Genomic DNA, 20,283 nt, shown 5'->3' with positions numbered 1-20,283 from the left:
TAGGAAACCCAGTCTCAGCAAGGTGCCTTGCCGAGGCCACACGGCTGGTGGGGGCAAAATTTGGCCCCCAGATTAAGTGTTCTGCTTCAAGTACAGTGTTCCTTCTGCTACCACCTGAGGCTGTACAGATCATAAGAAGTGATGGTGTTTTAATTAAGGAGAAGATATTACTAAGCACTTCAAAACAGGTACTAAATCTAAACAATCTAAACAGCAATAATTTATTTTTCCAACAGTGTTCATGTTTTTTTACTTTTACTGAATTCACATACTATAAAATAAGATGTTGAAGTGAACAATTCAGTGACATCCAGTTCATTCACAATATTGTGCAACTACCACCTCTATCTAGTTCTAATTCCAGTATTTCATCACCCCAAAAGGAAACCATTAAGCAGATGCTCCCCATTCCCTCCTCCTCTGGTCTCCACATGGTTCTTATTTTCTTGGCGGTAATACCGTATATGCACCAAGCATCTGCGTGGAACATGGGCCTCCTTATTAGCAGTAGTTCCTACCCAAGTGCAGAGCTTCTTACAGTACAGACACCAGGGCTCCACCTAAGGAATGAATGAATTAATTGGGGACATCCCAAGCACCTGTGCTGTACTGAAAATCAGTGAGTTAAATAAATGATGACCATTTTATGCCTTGGAATACTTATCCTTAAATTCCCATTTTAAGCAGTTAATTCTCAATGATGGCATGATAGGATTCTTCTTTTCATTCACCTTCTTTGATAGTGATTGCTTTCTTACATATGTGTATGTCTATATCTATATCTATATCTATATCTACATACATATAAACAGACACAGGAGACACACACCCACACACATACGTATACACAAAGATATCCTACAAAATGTCAGCAAAAAATGGGAAATGGGGTTATATATTGGAAGTCTAATTTAAAAACTGAACAATATATTTTAGACTGTATGGTCTTAAGGCCTCATGACATCTCACTGATTAATTTTGTTGCCTGCCACTACTTATTTTGCTAATTTAGTGTAAATGAGATTTGGCTGCTTTTCCTTTTGTCAGTTTTAATATGAAATTTTTAGTTAAGTTAAAGCCCAGAGGCTCTGGATTATACTCATATGCAAATATCCAGCTGGAGTTCAAACCTGTTTCGGAATTGCTTCCATGGATTTCAGTCACGTGGATGGAGCACATACCCATGAGTACCTATGAGATGTACCACCACAATCATTTATCTTCCACAAATGAGTGTCCACTCCTGCATCCTGGTTAGACTCTAAGTACTTTCTATTCGATTACAATTTTTAAAGTTAGCTAGGAAGAGGGAAAAAACCACCTTTGGGCTCTTCTCTTTTCCTTTCCAAGGGCTAGACTAGATTCCTGAGCGGTTAAGACTACCCTGCCTTCCTAGCTTAATGTTTGCCAAGAACACTTTGCCTTAAATAACAAAAGAAACCATCAGTAGTTGGATCAAACATCCAAACAAGAAAAGGTCCTGGCTGAAGCTGGAACAGGAGACCGCATGTCCAGTAAGCTTCACGGGCCACAGCGCCTCAGGCTGAAATAAATCTCTGTTCTGTGAACTAAACCACTTCTTGGTTTTTTGAGCTCTTTGGAGGGGTTCTCCTCACACACATTCCTCAACTTTCTTTTTTTCAGAAGATTCCAACCCTACTAACAGACAGGCCACCACAGGGAGTCAGTAGTGTTTGGACAGCACCTCAGCCTGCTATCCAGGGAAGAGATTACAACTTTGCAGAAATCCCAGTATCAGGCAAAGTAGTGGCTGTCCAATGCACTGCTTTAGGCCATACCCTCCAGCCACACTAAAACCCAGCGGCCACTTCTCTTTGCTGAATTATGAACACATACTGTTAGGCAGGAAAATAGATATGAGTGGGGTGGAAACAGAATAAGGTCAGTAAAGCCCCCTAGAAAGGGCTCAGTTAACCAGTTAAAACTAGAAGGCCAGAAAAGACTCAGAGTTAGAGTTAATTAAAGCTCAAAAGGTCAGGAGCAACTTGACCATAAATGTTTGGATATTCCCCAGATAAAGAGAAGTATCTCAGCATAACCCATGTCTTCATTGTGTCAATTAGCTCATGTGCCATTTTAAGATTTACTCTAGCCTGCTAAAAGGCCCAACTATAAACAGCATAATGTTGGGGAGAGGCGTTGTGTGTTTTCCTCAGTTCTTGTCCCCACTGCAACAAAGAACTGAAGGGCAGAGACACAGTTGTGAAGCAGAGTAAAAGTTTTATTTAAAGTTACTGAGAGAAAAAGTGTAGGCAACCTCAGAGAAAGAGGAGCACCCTGAAAGGTTAGGAAAAGTTAAAGTTACTCAGAAAGTATGGGCAACCTCAGAGAGAGGAGCGCACTGAAAGGTTGGGGGTGCCCCCTTTCAAGGATTTTTCAGGAATGACAAAGGGCTGGGGGTGCAGACTTGTTAAGTGGTCTCTGAATATTTAGAATTAACTTAACACAAGAAATTTACTGCTCTGGTTCCCTGTCAGGATAGCAGCTTCCTGGTTTGGGAGCATATCAATTAAGACTGCCTGCCTTGCCCCCCAACGTGGGCTGAGTTAGTGTCTGTTTGCTAAAAAGTTAAGAACCTTACTTCGTAACTTCCTGGGTATTAAAATGCAATCCTGGACCTGCATGCTAAGTTAGTTGCCCAGGTTGCAATTACTTGATAAGGGCTGAAAAAGAAAAAACAGTATATACGTAGGTTAAAAAGTACGATTAACACAATAAAGACACAGGCTACGCTGAAGTACCCCCCTTTATCTGGGCAATATTCAAACATTCCAGGCCAAGTTGCTGACCTTACTCTCTTTCCACCCCACTCATCTCTATCTTCCTGCCTAACAATAATAAAGACAGGAAGATCCCACCTTAAAGCCAAAATCGCATTTCAAATAATCCAGGAAGAAGTAAGCTTCTCAACATACTGTTCAGCAAACAAATAACTTGGCCCACCCTGGGGGGTGGGGGCAGGGAAGTGGTCTTAATTGATATGCCCCCAGACCAAAAAGCTGCTACTCTGGGAAGAAATCAGCAGTAAATTTTTTATGTTAATTTTGCAGAATTACCTGGAGAACTAATAAAAAGAAAGATGTTATAACTCATCAAGGATGAACATTCGGGGACCACTTAACAGGTGCACAACCCCTAGCCCTTTGAAAATCCTCAACTGCCTATAAAGCCCCAGACCCTAAAACCTTAGGGGTGCCTCTTCTCTGAGGTAGCCCACACTCCCCCTTCCCTGAGTGTGCACCTTTTTGCTTTAAATAAACTTCTCACTTATAACGTTTTGTCTCTGCGCTTTTCCAGTGGTCTTTGTTACTTTGCTTTTTCATTCTAACCACCTTATACTCTGACTTCCCTGCATCTCCAAACAGACTTCCCCCCAACGATACCAACAATAGCTGTCATTATTGAACTTCTGATAAGACAGGCATTGCTACCCATTTTCCACATAAAGGTTTTTACTTAATCCTCCCAACCCTGTGAAATAGGTATTATCAACATTTCACATTTGAGGAGAGACAGCCTCAGAGAGGAAAGTGACTTTCCCTAGCCATACAGCAAAGTACTCAAACTAAAGTCTCCATGGAGGAATGTCTGATCTTTCCTCTTATGTACTACAAAGCCAAATGCTATTTCCCAAAGGCTGTTAAAATATTTTGGTGAGTGAGAGGGTAGGTAACTGACATTCAGAATAAATGTATGATTTTCCTGCAAGGGAAATACAAAACTTTTTATCTACTTAAAAAAAAAAGTGTTTCCTGAGTGGAAATGTCTACACAAATTAAGAATTCCAAAGGATTCTCCCTATTGTAAGATATATGCTAAATTACATATCCTCTCTACTACATTTTCTCTTACTTAATACTTTTTCTACTTCATTTGTACAGCTGCCAAGAATGGTAACTAAACAATCATGAATGAATAATAAATTAATAACTTAAATAAATAAAGGTAACTAACTGCTTCTAGAACTGAAAACTTTCTAAGTTTCGCTTCCACAATTAATTCTGGGTAAGTCCTCTCAAATTCACTTGTGTTCTCTTTGCATTCTGCAGTCTTAAACTGTAATCAATCTCTAAACTTGGGTGCCCTCATAAATCTTTGTTCCCAGCAGGTCTGCCTTTCGTGGACTTTTCCTATTTCTCATTCTCTTTAAAGGTACAGGACCGAGAATAAATTCACCACAGACTTACCGAAAGTAGCTTTTAACAGGAATCGTAAAAATCGTATTTCATTTCATGAGTTAGCTCGTGGTCACAAAACCTGACAGCGGCAAGCCAAAGCCAGGGTTTATGCCTTTCAACTGTTTTCTCACGAAGACAAATCTAGACTGTTTTGCTCTTCTTGCGCAGTAACAATAAAGTTGATCATTGCAACTGATCTATACAAAATTAGTTAAACTTAGAAAGACGCTAAAATCCAGAGCTACCCTAACTTTCCGAGCAAATTAATTCGACCCATCCATGAAAACGTGAGCCGACCCGGCGAGTTCGAAGAGCAATTTAAAGTACAGCGTGCCTTTACCCGAGTACGAAGCTCGCCGGGGCTGCATACTAAGCGAACCTGGAGAAGGGATGCAGAGGCAAGCGAAACCCACCGCGGAAGCAGGGCGCACACGCCGAGACGCCAGATGGGCCTTACCCCTGGGATCTCAGTGACAGACGAACGAAGTCACCCCACTTCGCTCGCGCGGGAGAAACTGGGTCCAACCCAGAAACCTCGGCGCCCCGCCGACCCGGGCCCTGCACGTGGACCGGAGAGCAGCGGCAGCCCGAGCTTGCCCGGCCCTTTCGAGGCTCTCCGGGACCGGGGCCCCACCACAGTCCCAGCCCCTTCTCGCCGCAGACTGGAGGGGCAGCAACGCCGACTGTGGGGCTCGGGGGTCGCAAGCGGGCTGGTTCGCGGCGCCGCGGGGCAAGGGGGCGGGCCGGAGGTGAGGCGACCTGGCGCAGGCCTGGAGCGGCCAGCGCCGCCGCAGCCAGATGGTCAGGTACTTACCGGGAGGCGGCGGCGACGGCCTGCACCCCCTCCCGCCCAGGCTCCGCAGCGCCCAGAGGCAGCGCCCCGCGGAACCTGGAGAAAAGAGAAAGCCTCGGATTGGCGGGGCGGCCCAGGAGCCCGGGCCGGCCCCGCCCCCCGCCTCGGCTCCCATTGGCCTCTCCCGCAGCGGCCACGCCTCCAGGCGGCGGGGCGGGCTGGTCGTGCAGGCCCCGGACTCCCCACCCGCGGGGGTTAGGAGCTGCTGTGCACTCGGTGGCCCTCTCACGACTTCGGATCTCTCATCCGCAGTGAAAGAAACTTAGAGAACGCACCGAGAGCCGCGAAAGAGAAGCCTCCTCACGGTGCTGATTCGCCATGTCCACGTGAACCTCCGCGGTCAGAAAGGAAGTAAACTTGCACTTCCTGTGTTGTAATCCCTGCTTTTTAGTTTGAAAATTAACAAGCCGACTGAAGAGTTCAAAGAGTGGTACTATGAACAATATACCTTCCACCAAATGCTACCCTTTTCACAACAGTTGCGTTCTTTCTAACTGGGTAGGTATTTTTTCCCCCTGAACCTTTAGATAGTTGCAACCCAGCCCTGCTCCAGCCCTAAATTCCTCACCATTACCACACGCAAGAAATTTAATACCACGCCAGTCATACTATCCAATATACCGTCCTTATTTGAATGTCCTTTGTTGTCCCAAAAGGTCATAAACACCCACACGCACACGCGTTTGTTTTTCAGTTCGGGATTTACGCAAGATTCACCCACTGCATTTGGTTTCATGTCTCTCTATTAAACTCCTCTAATCTACTACCCTAGTACTAGGGCTCTGGCTTTTTTCAGTCTTTCATAACTTTGATATATTTGAAAAGCTTGACCAAATGTCTTGTAGACTGTATTAGTTTGTCTCCTCATGATTAGATTCAGGTTAAACATTTCAGTAAGAAAAGTACGAAGTGATGTATCTTCCATCACTAGGCACAGTGTGGTTTTGTCCCATTATCGACGATGCCAAGTTTGATCACTCGATCAAGATTTGGCCTGGCATATCTCTCCACAAAGCTACTCTAAAAAGTTCATAAATAATAGAAGTAAAACCAATGAATCACCTAGGGAGTAATTAGTAAAAGTTACTGTGCACACAACAAAATGACAATTTGCAAACCAGGAGCACTCAAACCAAAACATGGAATGAGGCTCACAGATGCAGTGTTATAAAGCATTTTATACAGCAAGAAAGCAGTGACTGATTGTTCTTCCCAGGGATTGGTTATATTAGCATTTTTCTAAAATGTTAGGGAATTGGTCAGTGGTTACCTCATATCAACATGGGAAATAGTTCAACTTTTGCTTATGATTTCTAGAGGTGTTGAAGAAAAATTTTCTTCCAGATAGAGCCAATACAAAGGAGCCATCATCTGGCCATTGCAATAGGATCTCTCAAGAGCAACTTAAACCAAGAAGCCTTTTCATGGAAAGATTCAAAAGTAACTCGAAGCTTAGATTAAGTCTTTACCATGGACCCAAGAAGTATCCCTGAAGAGGGCATAGATAATGTAGCCCCAGAATTTACTCCCAAACTTAGTCTAAGAGAGCAAAAGCCTTCACTGCACAGGCTGTAAGGCTCTGGTCTCCCACAAAAACATGAGATGCCTCCAATCACAGACCTGCGAACCCATGATACCAGGTGGACATACTGGAATGGGACTTTTCCAGCACTAACAAGCAGCAGAGGTTAAGACGACAAAGGTTTCTTATGGGTTGGAACTTTTACAACAAACTCCCTGGGGAGGTGGCACAGTCAGACAAAAAATGGGGACTATCAGATACACAGCCTATTGGGTTTTCCACCAGATGCACCCTCTTGTTGGTGGAAGCCACAAAGCCAAACTCTCAAGCCAAGCTCTTAAGACATATAAAAATCACAAAGACAAAAACAAAGGCCATCTTTAGGAGGCAAAAAAGCAAGGGTGTGCAATAAATTTACTAAGTTGCTAAACACCAGGAACTAGTTCTGCCAGTATTTTCTCCTGATAATCAAATTTTAGAAAGAAGAAAAAAATGACCCTCACCATTCTTGCTCCACTGGGCCCTACAGAGATTCCACAAAGCTGATGTGATAATAAATTGTACCTTCTACCAGCTCCATGTGAGATATCCAAAAATCTCTCAGCTGCAGCAGTTCTGAGCAATGTCCAGTGAGTTAAAGTATCCTACCAACTGCACCAACTGTTGGGCAGGAAAAATTTTCTTCTGTCCTTCAAGATTCTTCTAGCTGGTCATAAAACATAAAACATTAACAGGAGAGAATCAAATTTAGTATCATACTATGAGAACCTCACATAAGTGAAAGGTTCAAAGACAGAAAGGTAAAATGAAGTATTGAGGTAGGGCAAGGACATGGAACAAGCATCATGATTAATTTTTCCTGCCTATAATGAAAAAATGCTGAGATATAAATAGTATCGTAAGCACAAGAGGGACTCCATCTTAAGGTTAAGATTCCATTCTTAAAAACCAGGGAGTTACAGGAGGAGCCAAGATGGCAGCATGAGTAGGACAGTGGAAATCGCCTCCCAAAAACATATATATTTTTGAAGAGAGAACAAATACATTATTCCTAAAAGAGAGACCAGAAGATATAGGACAACAGCCAGGCTACATCTACACCTGTGAGAACCCAGTGCCTCAAGAAGGGGGTAAGATACAAGCCGCAGCCCAGCAGCACCTGAGCGTGCCCCTCCCCTGGCAGGAGGAGAGGAGTCGGAGCAGGGAGGGAGAGGGAACCCAGGACTGCTAAATACCCAGCCCTAGTGATCTATGCTGGGAGCACAGACATACAGTGCATGGTGTGCTGGATACTAGGGAATGGGACAGTAAAACCTGCAAGCGGGCCCCCACAACCAGCACCCCCTGGGACAAAGGAAAAGCGAGTGCTTTTTGAAAGTCTTAAAGGGACAGGAGCCTCAAAGCTAGACAGAACTGTCTGGCACACTCAGTCCAGCAGTCAGGTATCCCGGGGAACTCCAGGTTCACTAACCCCTGGGGTGGCAGGGCAGCTCTAAGGCCCCTCATGGCATTAAACAGCCTCCCGCCTGTTCCCCCTCTGGCGCGGCCCCGCCATAGCAGAGCAGCAGCCTGAAAGTGGCTATGCCCACAGCAACCGCACAGAGCTAACTCAACAGCAGCTGGGCAAGAATCAGAGGCCCAATCTGTGCACAACTGCCCAGCACAAGCTGCTAGGGGTCACGGTTCTCCCAGGAAAGGAAGGCCAAGAGCAACTGGAAAGGAACTTGGTTCTCCCAGCTGTCACACGCACCAACTGCCTACAACTACCTCTATTGCCATGAAAAGGCAGAATTTGACACAGACCAGACTAACTAAGACATTCTCCCCAGAGAGGGAATCTGAGGAGATAGATTTGACCAATTTTCCTGAAAAAGAATTCAAAATAAAGGTCATAACCATGCTGACGAACTTGCAGAAAAATATGCAAGAGCTAAGGAGGGAGAATACAGAAATAAAACAGTCTCTGGAAGGACTTAAAACCAGAATAGACAAGATGCAAGAGACCATTAATGGAACAGAAATCAGAGAACAGGAATGCAGAGAAGCTGATGCAGAGAGGGATAAAAGGAACTACAGGAATGAAAGAATATTAAGAGAACTCTGTGACCAATGCAAACGGAACTGTATCCATATTATAGCGATACCAGAAGAAGAGAGAGAAAAAGGGAAAGTGTCTTTGAAGAAATAATTGCTGAAAACTTCCCCAAACTAGGGGAGGAAATAGCCTCTCAGACCACAGAAGCACACAGAACTCCCAACACAAGGAACCCAAGGAGGACAACACCAACACACATAATTAAAATGGCAAAGATCAAAGACAAGGACAGAGTATTAAAGGCAGCCAGAGAGAGAAAAAAGGTTACCTACGAAGGAAAACCCATCAGGTTATCATCAGACTTCTCAACAGAAACCTTACAGGCCAGAAGAGAATGGCATGATATACTGAATGCAATGAAACAGAAGGGCCTCGAACCAAGTATATAGTATCCAGCACGATTATCATTTAAATATGAAGGAGGGATTAAACAATTCCCAGACAAGCAAAAGTTGATGGAATCTGCCTCCCACAAACCACCTCTACAGGGTATTTTAGAGAGACTGCTCTAGATGGAAGCATTCCTAAGGCTAAACAAACATCACCAGAGAAAATAGAATCACACCAAAGAAAGCAGAACAATCAAATACTAACTAAAGGCAAAAAATGAAATCAACTACCCACAAAAGCAATCAAAGGAAACACAAAAGAGCACACACACAAAAAAAACACCTAACACACAAAGAATAGAGGAGGAGGAATAAGAAGGGAGATAAATAAAGAATCATCAGACTGTGTTTATAATAGCTCAATAAATGAGTTAAACTAGATAGTAAGACAGTAAAGAAGCTAACCATGAACCTTTGGTAACCACGATCCTAAAGCCTGCAATGGCAATAAGTACATATCTTTCAATAATCACCCTAAATGTAAATGTACTGAATGCACCAATCAAAAGACACAGAGTAATAGAATGGATAAAAAAGCAAGACCCATCTTATATGCTGCTTAAAAGAGACTCACCTCAAACCCAAAGATATGCACAGACTAAAAGTCAAGGGATGGAAAAAGATATTTCATGCAAACAACAAGGAGAAAAAAACCAGGTGTTGCAGTACTAGTATCAGAGAAAATAGACTTCAAAACAAAGAAAGTAACAAGAGATAAAGAAGGACATTATATAATGATAATTCGGTCAATCCAACAAGAGAATATTAACTTAATAAATACATATGCAACATAGAGGAGCACTAACATACGTGAAACAAATACTAACAGAATTAAAGGAGGAAATAGAATGCAATTCATTCATTTTAGGAGACTTCAACACACCACTCACTCCAAAGGACAGATCCACCAGACAGAAAATAAGTAAGGACACAGAGGCACTGAACAACACACTAGAACAGATGGACCTAATAGACATCTACAGAACTCTACACCCAAAAGCAACAGGATACACTTTCTTCTCAAGTGCACATGAAACATTCTCCAAAACAGACCACATACTAGGCCACAAAAAGAGCCTCACTAAATTCAAAAAGACTGAAATTCTACCAACCAACTTCTCACACCACAAAGGTATAAAAGTAGAAATAAATCGTACAAAGAAAGCAAAAAGACTCACAAACACATGGAGGCTTAACAACATGCTCCTAAATAATCAATGGATCAGTGACCAAATCAAAATAGAGATCAAGCAATATATGGAAACAAATGACAACAGCAACACAAAGCCCCAACTTCTGTGGGACACAGCAAAAGCAGTTTTAAGAGGAAAGTATATAGCAATCCAGGCATATTTAAAGAAGGAAGAACAATCCCAAATGAATAGTCTAAAGACACAATTATCAAAATTGAAAAAAGAAGAACAAATGAGGCCTAAAGTCAGCAGAAGGAGGGACATAATAAAGATCAGAGAAGAAATAAATAAAATTGAGAAGAATAAAACAATAGAAAAAAATCAATGAAACCAAGAGCTGGTTCTTTGATAAAATAAACAAAATAGATAAGCCCCTAGCCAGACTTATAAAAAGAAAAAGAGAATCTAGAAACATCAACAGAATCAGAAATGAGAAAGGAAAAATCATGACAGACCCCACAGAAATACAAAGAATTATTAGAGAATACTACAAAAAAACTATATGCTAACAAGCTGGAAAACCTAGAAGAAATGGATAACTTCCTAGAAAAATACAACCTTCCAAGACTGACCAAAGAAGAAATAGAAAATCTAAACCGACCAATTACCAGCAAAGAAATTGAATCAGTAATCAAAAAGCTACCCAAGAGTAAAACTCCCGGGCCAGAAAGATTTACCGCAGAGTTTTATCAGACATAAAGAGAAGACATAATACCCATTCTCTTTAAAATTTTGCAAAAAATAGAAGAAGAGGGAATACTTCCAGACTCATTCTATGAAGCCAGCATCACCCTAATACCAAAACCAGACAAAAACCCCACCAAAAAAGAAGAGGGCAAGTACCTCAAAATAATAAAGGCCATATATGAAAAATGCACAGCCAACATTATACTGAACAGCGAGAAGCTGAAAGCATTTCCTCTAAGATCATGAACAAGACACGGATGCCCACTCTCCCCACTGTTATTCAACATATAGTACTGGAGGTCCTAGCCACAGCAATTAGACAAAATGAAGAAATACAAGGAATCTAGATCAGTAAAGAAGAAGTCAAACTGTCACTATTTGCAGATGACATGATATTGTACATAAAAAACCCTAAAGACTCCACTCCAAAACTACTAGAACTGATACTGGAATACAAAAAAGTTGCAGGATACAAAATTAACACACAGAAATCTGTGGCTTTCCTATACACTAACAATGAACTAATAGAAAGAGAAACCAGGAAAACAATTACATTCACAATTGCATCAAAAAGAATAAAATACCTAGGAATAAACCTAACCAAGGAAGTGAAAGATCTATACCCCCAAAACTACAAGACATTCTTAAGAGAAATTAAAGAGGACACTAACAAATGGAAACTCATACCATGCTCTTGGCTAGGAAGAATTAATATTGTCAAAATGGCCATCCTACCCAAAGCAATCCAGAGATTTAATGCAATCCCTATCAAATTACCAACAGCATTCTTCAACAACTGGAACAAATAGTTCTAAAATTCATATGGAACCACCAAAGGCCTTGAATAGCCAAAGAAATCCTGAGAAGGAAGAATAAAATGGGAGAGATCTCACTCCACAACTTCAAACTCTACTACAAAGCCACAGTAATCAAGACAATTTGGTACTGGCACAAGAACAGACCCATAGACTAATGGAACAGACTAGAGAGCCCTGATATAAACCCAACCATATATGGTGAATTAATATATGATAAAGGAGCCGTGGACATACAGTGGGGAAATGACAGCCTCTTCAATAGCTGGTGTTGGCAAAACTAGACAGCTACATTGAAGAGAATGAAACTGGATTATTGTTTAACCCCATACACAAAAGTAAACTCGAAATGGATGAAAGACTTGAATGTAAGTCATGAAACCATAAAACTCTTAGAAGATAACATAGGCAAACATCTCCTGAATATAAGCATGAGCAACTTCTTCCTGAACCTATCTCCTTGAGAAAGGGAAACAAAAGCAAAAATGAAGTCATGGGACTACATTAAACTAAGAAGATTTGTACGGCAAATGACATCATCAACAAAACAAAAATGCATCCTACAGTATGGGAGAATATATTTGTAAATGACATATCTGACAGGGTTTAACATCCAAAATATATAAAGAACTTACACACCTCAATACCCAAAAAGCAAATAACCCAATTAACAAATGAACAGCGGATATGAGGAGACAGTTCTCCAAAGAAGAAATTCAGATGGCCAACAAGCACATGAAAAGATGCTCCACATTGCTAGTCATCAGGGAAATGCAAACTAAAACCACAACGAGATATCACCTCATACCAGTAAGGATGGGCAACATCGAAAAAACTAAGAACAACAAATGCTGGCCAGGATGTAGAGAAAGGGGAATCCTCCTACACTGCTGGTGGGAATGTAAAGTAGTTCAACCATTGTGGAAAGCAATATGGAGGTTCCTCAAAAAACTAAAAATAAAAATACCATTTGACCCTGGAAACTCACTCCTTGGAATTTACCCAAAGAATACAACTTCTCAGATTCCAAAAGACATATGCACCTCTATGTTTATCACAGCACTTTTTACAATAGCCAAGATATGGAAGCAACCTAAGTGTCCATCAGTAGATGAATGGCTAAAGAAGATGTGGTACATATACACAATGGAATGCTATTCAGCCATAAGAAAGAAACAAATCCTACCATTTGCAACAACATGGATGGAGCTGGAGGGTTCTATGCCCAGTCAAATAAGCCAGGCGGAGAAAGACAAATGCCAAATGATTTCCCTCATTTGTGGAGTATAACAATGAAGCAAAACTGAAGGAATGAAATGGCAGCAGACTCAGAGACTCCAAGAAGGGACTAGTGGTTACCAAAAGGGAGGGTGTGAGAGGGTGGGTGGGGAGGGAGGGAGAAGGGGACTGAGGGGTATTATGTTTAGTACACATGGTGTGGGGGATCATGGGGAGAACAGTGTAGCACAGAGAAATCACATAATGGATCTGTGGCATCTTATTACACTGATGGACAGTGACTGCATTGGGGTAATGGTGGGGACTTGATAATATGGGTATATGTAGTAACCACATTGTTTTAACTAATTAATTAATTAACTAATTTAACTAATTAACTAATTAATTAAGAAAAAAACCAAATGCAATCCCTAGTCTGTAGGGGAAAGTCCCTGGAATGCTTTCCCTTCCAGGGCAGGGAATCAAGTACATGACTTCTTCTAGATTCAGAACTACACAGCATGTACACACAAAGGTAATGGATTTGCCCCTTTCCTACAGGTCCTTTAGACACCCAAACTCCACTACTACCCAATACCCCAAAAGCCTCTGCTAACAGATGTAGAATCCTTAGTAATACACATGGTATCTAGTAATTATATTTAGTATTTTATATTTAGAATGTAGTAGTACACAATTTCCTACCTTTCAAGTACAAGGATCTCTTCACAATGTAAACTATATTTTTAAAAAGCTTTGGAGTCTTTATAAAATAGATGGTAGTACTTTCAGCATCCATCAAGAAAATGCACACTGAACCGGAGGACCCCCTGAATAATTTTGGGTCCCCCACAAGGGTCTTGATCCACTGGTTGGAAATCACTGCTCTGGAGAATAGTAATGGGATTACATCAACAGTTTAGAAATAACAAGAATAATGAAAAAGAAGTGGTAAGCCTAGAAATAAATCTATTACCTACTAAAAGCCAGTCTCTGCTAGATGCAACTAGCTTTTCATCTTTCTTTTGCCTTCAACTTCTTCTATGCCAGCTTTTTGATATGTTTTAAATCTCACCACAGTAACACAGCCAGATGGCAAAATGGAAATGAAGACAAAGATTCCACTCAATTCTCGCGACTTTATTAACTCTCTGATCTTGATTGATCAATGTGTCTAAGTCTTAAGTTGCAAAATGGAAATATACCTACCCTACGGAGTTAGGTTAAATGAGGTGTACAAAACACACTTTGTAAAGTGTTATTGTTATAGAAATATCTTCCAGATTCATCTGGCATATTACTTGCCCACTTAAAATTCTTCATGGGCTTCCCAGGGTCTTCAGGATTAAGAAAACACTCTTGGTCTGGTGTTGAAACCCCTCACTGTGTGGTCCTACTGCTGTCCAGTCCCAAGAATCCAGTTTGTCATCCTCCTCATCTACTCACCCTCCTCTCAAGTCCAGCCATCTCAAGTGGCTAGCCTTTTAGCCTTATTTCAATGTAGGCTTTTATTAGAATACTGTGTATGACTTTTTATAAATCTTTCCCCAGTGGGAGTCTGTGATCATATCTCTGGTTCCAGCCACAGTGGCCACCTTTCTTCTTGCCAACATGGCAAGTGTTTTCCCACTTAGGGTTATTGCATTTATTAATTTCTTTGTCCAAAAGGTCTTCCTTCTTCTCAGAGCTTTTGCTTCTCATATTTCAAGCCTCAGATCAAATGTCACTTCATCAGGAATGCCTTTCATGACCACCTGTTTTGAATTAGCATCCCTTCTAATTATTTTCCATTCCCTTATATGTTTATTTCCTTCATAGTTCTTGTTAAATCTCAAAATTATTTTCTTAATTTGTCTGTCTGTTTGTATATTAGTCAGGATTAGATAGCTACTGCAAAAGATAATTCCAAATCTTGCTGGCTTAACATAGTGAAGTGAATTGCTGTCTCTCACCCAGCAAAGCAATGTGGCTCTGCTCCATAGTGTCATTCAGGGATCCCGGATCCCTCCTTCTTGTACTGTAGTCATGAGATACGGCATTCAGAATCTCTGTAGGAAAGGAAAAGATAGAGCATGGAGAAGGCACACTTGCTCTTTAGTACCTCAGTCACAATCCATTGGCAAGAATTAGTTGCAAAGCCACACTTACACACAAGGATGCTGGGAAAAATGGTTTATCTGTATATCCAGGGAGAGGAAATGGATTTTGGTGAACACGTGGTCAGTCTCTGTCCAACTTTGGTGGAATATAAGTCATGAGGACAAGTTTACTATAATAACTAGTCTCCCATATCCACACTTGCCTCCCTCACACATCTCCACACAGTGATGTGGATTAAGTCTTCCTGCTGCTTAAAAGTCTTTAATAATTTTCCATTGTACTTAGCATAAATCCCCAAATCCTTACCACAGCTAGAGGCCTGCACAGTCTGGCCTCTCTTGTCAATTTCTCTGTCTGCACACTCTGAACTCCGGTTATGGGCTTTCTTTCAGACCCTCAGATGTGCCAAGCTCCTTTACCTCGTAAGTCCTGCACAAGTTGCTGTCTGCTTGGAATACAACCTGTCCTGCTCCCTTTTCCCACAACCTGACACTTACTAATCCTTTTCATCTCAGGTCAAATGTTGCTTCATCCAAGAGGCCACTATGGTAGGCAGAGTAGTGGCCCCAACAAAGTCTATGTCCTAATCCCTGAAATCGGTGACTATGTTAGGTTACAAGGCAAAGAGGAATTAAGATGGCAGGTGGAATTAATGGTGCTGATCAGCTGACCTGTGGGTGGGGACTTATCTTGGATTATCCAGTGGGCCCAGTGTAATCACAGGGGTCCTTATTAGTAGAAGAGGGAGGCAGAAAAGTCAGAAAAGGAGATTTGACTATAGAGATGGCTTGGAGTGCTGTGATGTAAGAAGACCCACCAGTAAGGAGCACAAGCCTGTCAATGCCTTATTTTGGCACAGGGAGTCCCATTTCAGACTTCCGGCCTGAAGAACTCCTCAGATAATACATGTGTGCTGTTTTATGCCACCAAGTTTGTGGTAATTTGTTATAGCAGCAACAGGACAGGAATGCACCCTCCCTGACTCCCTGACTGCCCCATCTCCCTGTCATTTTATCTGGGTTGGCATCTAGATTTCTCTCACACACGTCCTCAGTTCTCTCTTTCCAGTCCCAGATCACAGGCAGGTCTGTGCCCGGACCTTCTGGGCCAGGCTCCTGGGAACCTGATCTTCACCTCACCTGTTATCCCCATAAACACCCAGGAATGTGATGAGTTCTTTTCCCCCAGTTGGTGAATTGACAGGCAGAAACAATCAGGCAGAGGAAGAACAAAATGGCTGAAAGAGCTCCTCTCCCTCCACTTAGATTCAGCATGAAGAGCTGGCATCCTACTAGTGGGAACTTGAAAAGTTACTTATCTTCTCTACAATTCTCAGTTTCCTTAAAAGTAAAATCATGGTCACATTTTCTTCAGAGGGTTTTTGTAAGAATTAAAGAAAATAAATGAAATAATGCACACAGTGCCCTGCACATAACAAACATTACTATTGCTATTGTATTATTACCATATCACAGTGCTCATTATTCCAAATATCCTTTTAGGTTATATACAAAAAGCCCACTCCATGTAGGTACAACCAGTATCCCTAAAAAGTTGAGTCTAAAATTATAATATTTCTTAGTAGTTTTGTCCTGAGGCTTCTACTCAGTACTTTCAATTAACTTTTATTGAGTAATACAGTTTCAAAAACATAATAGCAAGAGAAACCAAAATGGCTACTTACTTACTATTTGGATTATTTTATCTATGGGACACTAAAAAAAAAAAAAACCAATTCAACATATTTTGAAAAATCAATCTCATCCTTAATTGAAATTGTCTGCATTTCTTCTTAGTCACTGACTAAATATTTTACTCTCTAATATTCTGGGTTACCTTCATGTGGACATTGCCTGAGAAAACCATAAGATTTAAGTTTGTCAGAAACAAAATAAAAAAGGCAAATTACAATCTCCAACAGAAGGAATAAATGGCTTTTTCCATGGAAAAGAATTTGGGGAACTGTAAGTGATCTTGGACGCCTCATGCTAAGAGGCACAAGTATAAAAGGAACTCAACAGATGGCTTCTGTGGGATAATTTTAGCCAGAGCACTGCACAGCTTGCTTCTCAGGAACGTAAGGGAGGTCAGTGCCCTGGCCTGTGGCTACAGAAATGCCCCAGAATGTTCCAAGTACACTCACAGAATAACTGTGGACAGCAAACCCAGAACTGATAAGAGGTTTTACAGACGGAAAGTTGAAAAGTTGTACCTTAGGAAGGCTGTGTTCTCAATTCTTGGAACTTGCCTTAAATGCAGACCATCAATTATTATTATTATATTTTTGCCTCCTATAAAGAATATATGTGCACTTGGCAAGTCCTCATGCTCTGAACACACTTATGACATTGCCATCCTGGTAATATTTGAAGGTCCAGACTGGCAATATTCAAATCTGAGCAATTCTGCTGGGACAATAGCTCTTTATGTCCACGGCCTTCAAACTTGTTAAACTGTAATGCACATTAAGAAATACATTTTACATCATGATCCAGTACACACACACACACACACACACACACACACACACACGCATGCACACATGACTGAGGCAAAGATTTCAGGAAAGAATACTTACTGAGACTACAGTGCATTACGATTTTATCACTCTATTCTATTTCTATTTCATGGTACCCACAGCCCACTAAATTGAAAACCCACAGGTAAAAAAATACTAGTTATAAAAGTCAAATCAAAGCACACTCTCTGAGCTATTCTGTAATGTGAGGGGCCTACAGGCCCTCCTTTTTATCTCCAAGGAGTTAGAGAAGGTGAGAGGTACAGGCAGAGGCAGCCTCTGTTTGATGGCGGGCAACGCTTAAGTCACCATTTTGGTCTGGAGAGAGATGATGGTTGTGCAGCTCTGTGAATGCACTAAATACATTTAAAATGGCCAGTGCAAATGCACAAAATACACCTTCAAATGATTAAGTCTTATGAGAATTTCACCTCAATTTTTAATAAACAAACAAAAATATGTGTAGGAACATAAACTACCAGAGCAACGAACATATGGGTTTTTTGTTGTTTTGTTTTATTTATTCTAGTTTTCTGGCACTCTGGATAGTTTAAGCAGAAAACTTTGAGGGCTCTAACTTTGATGAAGACAGGAAGGAGCTAACCCTTTATAAAAGTAAAACTAAACCAAAGCCAGCAGCTTTCTACCTCCAGACTTCGTGTTCTATGAGAAAAATACCACTTTAACTGTATTGTTTCTTGCAGTTTCCCTAACCAATAAAAATATATATGGAAAATTAATAACAATATGTCTATTACAGATTTATAATTTCCTTAAGTAAACTTTTTTTTGCCAAATCTCATGTTATTCATTCCACATTAGAGTCCTGTCATTCCAACAACTTCTGATACAATTTCCAGTTTCAAAAATAACTTTGTGTTTTATCAAGGAGAAGCAGGGGACCCAACCTCTGCATCAGTCAGTGCCCAGTCTGTGGGGACCCCTGGAAGGCAACAGCTTAGGTTTGAATGCGGCTCCTCTTACACAGAGCTGTGCATAGTTACACGGGAAGAATGTGAAGAGCTGAATCACACACACCAGTGGGCATACCTTACCACTGCTTGTGTGAAAAAGAGGTATTGTAGAATCAATGCAGCCCTACATAACATTACCCAGGGAGAGTATTTGGAGAAACACAGAGCCACACACAGATTAAACATCTCCCCCAAATGCTCAATATGTTTATGAGCGAAGGAGCACACACTTAGTTAGCCCACATAACATGCGCTCTAAACCAAACCCCAACAAATACTGGTTAACCAACAAATTCCTCTGCAGAAGGCAAGCAAGTAGCAGACACACTTCAACCCCATGCCTGCTGTGGGACGGGCAGCTGCATCCTGTCTGGTTTCTCTCATCGTCACCGTCCTTCCTCACAGGTCAAGGCCAATTCTCACTTGAAGTTTGTCACATGAGCACGCACTCCTCTTGGAGGGAACAGATGCCAAACTTGTTCTACTACCACCACACAGTTTGATAGAGGTCTCTATATGACCAGGAATCCCATCCTTAATTTGAATTTCCTAGCAGCCTGGATCCACATTACTACCGTCACCCTTTCACCTACTTACCTAGAAAAGGATAACTAGACCTTGGCTGGGGCATATTGATCTATTCAAGAGAATGCCCTCTGCACTTTGACACAATGTCTCTTTCCCAAATTTCAAAGAAGTCCTATATAAACAAACAGGATGACCCCTTCCCCAATATGTTTCCTCTAATCAGAGTTCATGGGAAAATAAAAACTAAGGATGATTTGACAAATCGGTTTGTGTGTTCACTGTCCTTTTTCCATTTACAGTATAAATAAAAAAAATGACGGGCTGGCCAGTTGTTTTGTCCAGGTGTGGGCGTATCATACACACATGAGGTTAGTGCTTAATGAATCTAAGGTAATTTTTTTACTTAAGTATAACTGAAAGACAAGATTATATTAGTTTTAGTTATCCAACATAGTGATTTGACATTTGTATACACTGTGAAATGACTACAATAAGTCTAGTTACCATCAGTCACACACAAAGGTACCCCCTTCCAAAACTTTTTGAATATTAGGTAAATTATATTCCTGAAGTCAATCTGGAAATTTACAGGATTAGGCTGAGAATTGTATTCCATCCTTCTTCTGTGAGAATGTCTCCAGCTTTGCACTTTATCACTTGCTCTCACCCACTAACACACTTTACCTTAAAAGGAACCATAACAGCCAACTAGCCAGGGAGAACAGAAGGGAGGGAAATGATCTAACTGTGGTGCTTCCACAGCCAACCACAGGAGGGATGTTAAAGTGAGTCTCCTATGCAGGACAATGGGATGGCCAATTGCTAATTCTGACCATTGTTTACAAATTTAACTTTCTTGGAAGATAAATATTCATTTGATTTTCTCCTCCAGGAAACTAGAATTGAATTTCCAGCCACTAGTGTCTATCCAGAGTCTTGAGTCTCATTTTCTTTTGTGTTTAGTAGAGAATAAAAAAGAACAAGAGAAAATACGCCCAGAAAAAAACCCTGACATAACCTGTGGAGAATGGTCAGTAAAAACAGAAACAACTACATTTGACCATGAATCCTGCAGGTAAATATGGAAAAATTAAATATTTTTTCTCACTTTTTTCATTTATATGTTCATGCATTTAACAGTCAATGAAGTGCCATGCTGGGTGCAAGGAATAAAAATGCCTTTCCCTGTACA

At 41.1% G+C, this 20,283-nt stretch overlaps 1 protein-coding gene across 7 annotated transcripts in view; it reads right to left on the bottom strand.

Annotated features, from left to right (window-relative positions):
- Positions 1 to 20,283, bottom strand: part of SLC25A30 (solute carrier family 25 member 30) — a 133,294-nt gene that overhangs the window by 16,649 nt on the left and 96,362 nt on the right. Inside the window, exons 1-2 of one of the 7 annotated variants that reach the window (XM_073212611.1) lie at positions 5,328 to 5,382; positions 5,014 to 5,088 (exon numbers count right to left, since the gene is read on the bottom strand). The exons of 2 other annotated variants lie outside the window; for them this stretch is intronic. The gene's annotated coding sequence lies outside the window, so the exon portion shown is untranslated. 4 more of the 7 variants (XM_073212606.1, XM_073212612.1, XM_073212610.1 and 1 more) reach the window with 4 other exon arrangements.

Source organism: Manis javanica, chromosome 9, assembly GCF_040802235.1.
Source record: "Manis javanica isolate MJ-LG chromosome 9, MJ_LKY, whole genome shotgun sequence".
Taxonomy (NCBI): Eukaryota; Metazoa; Chordata; class Mammalia; order Pholidota; family Manidae; genus Manis; species Manis javanica.
The sequence above is the reverse complement of the archived record's forward strand: the minus strand, read 5'-3'. Positions and strand labels throughout refer to the sequence as shown.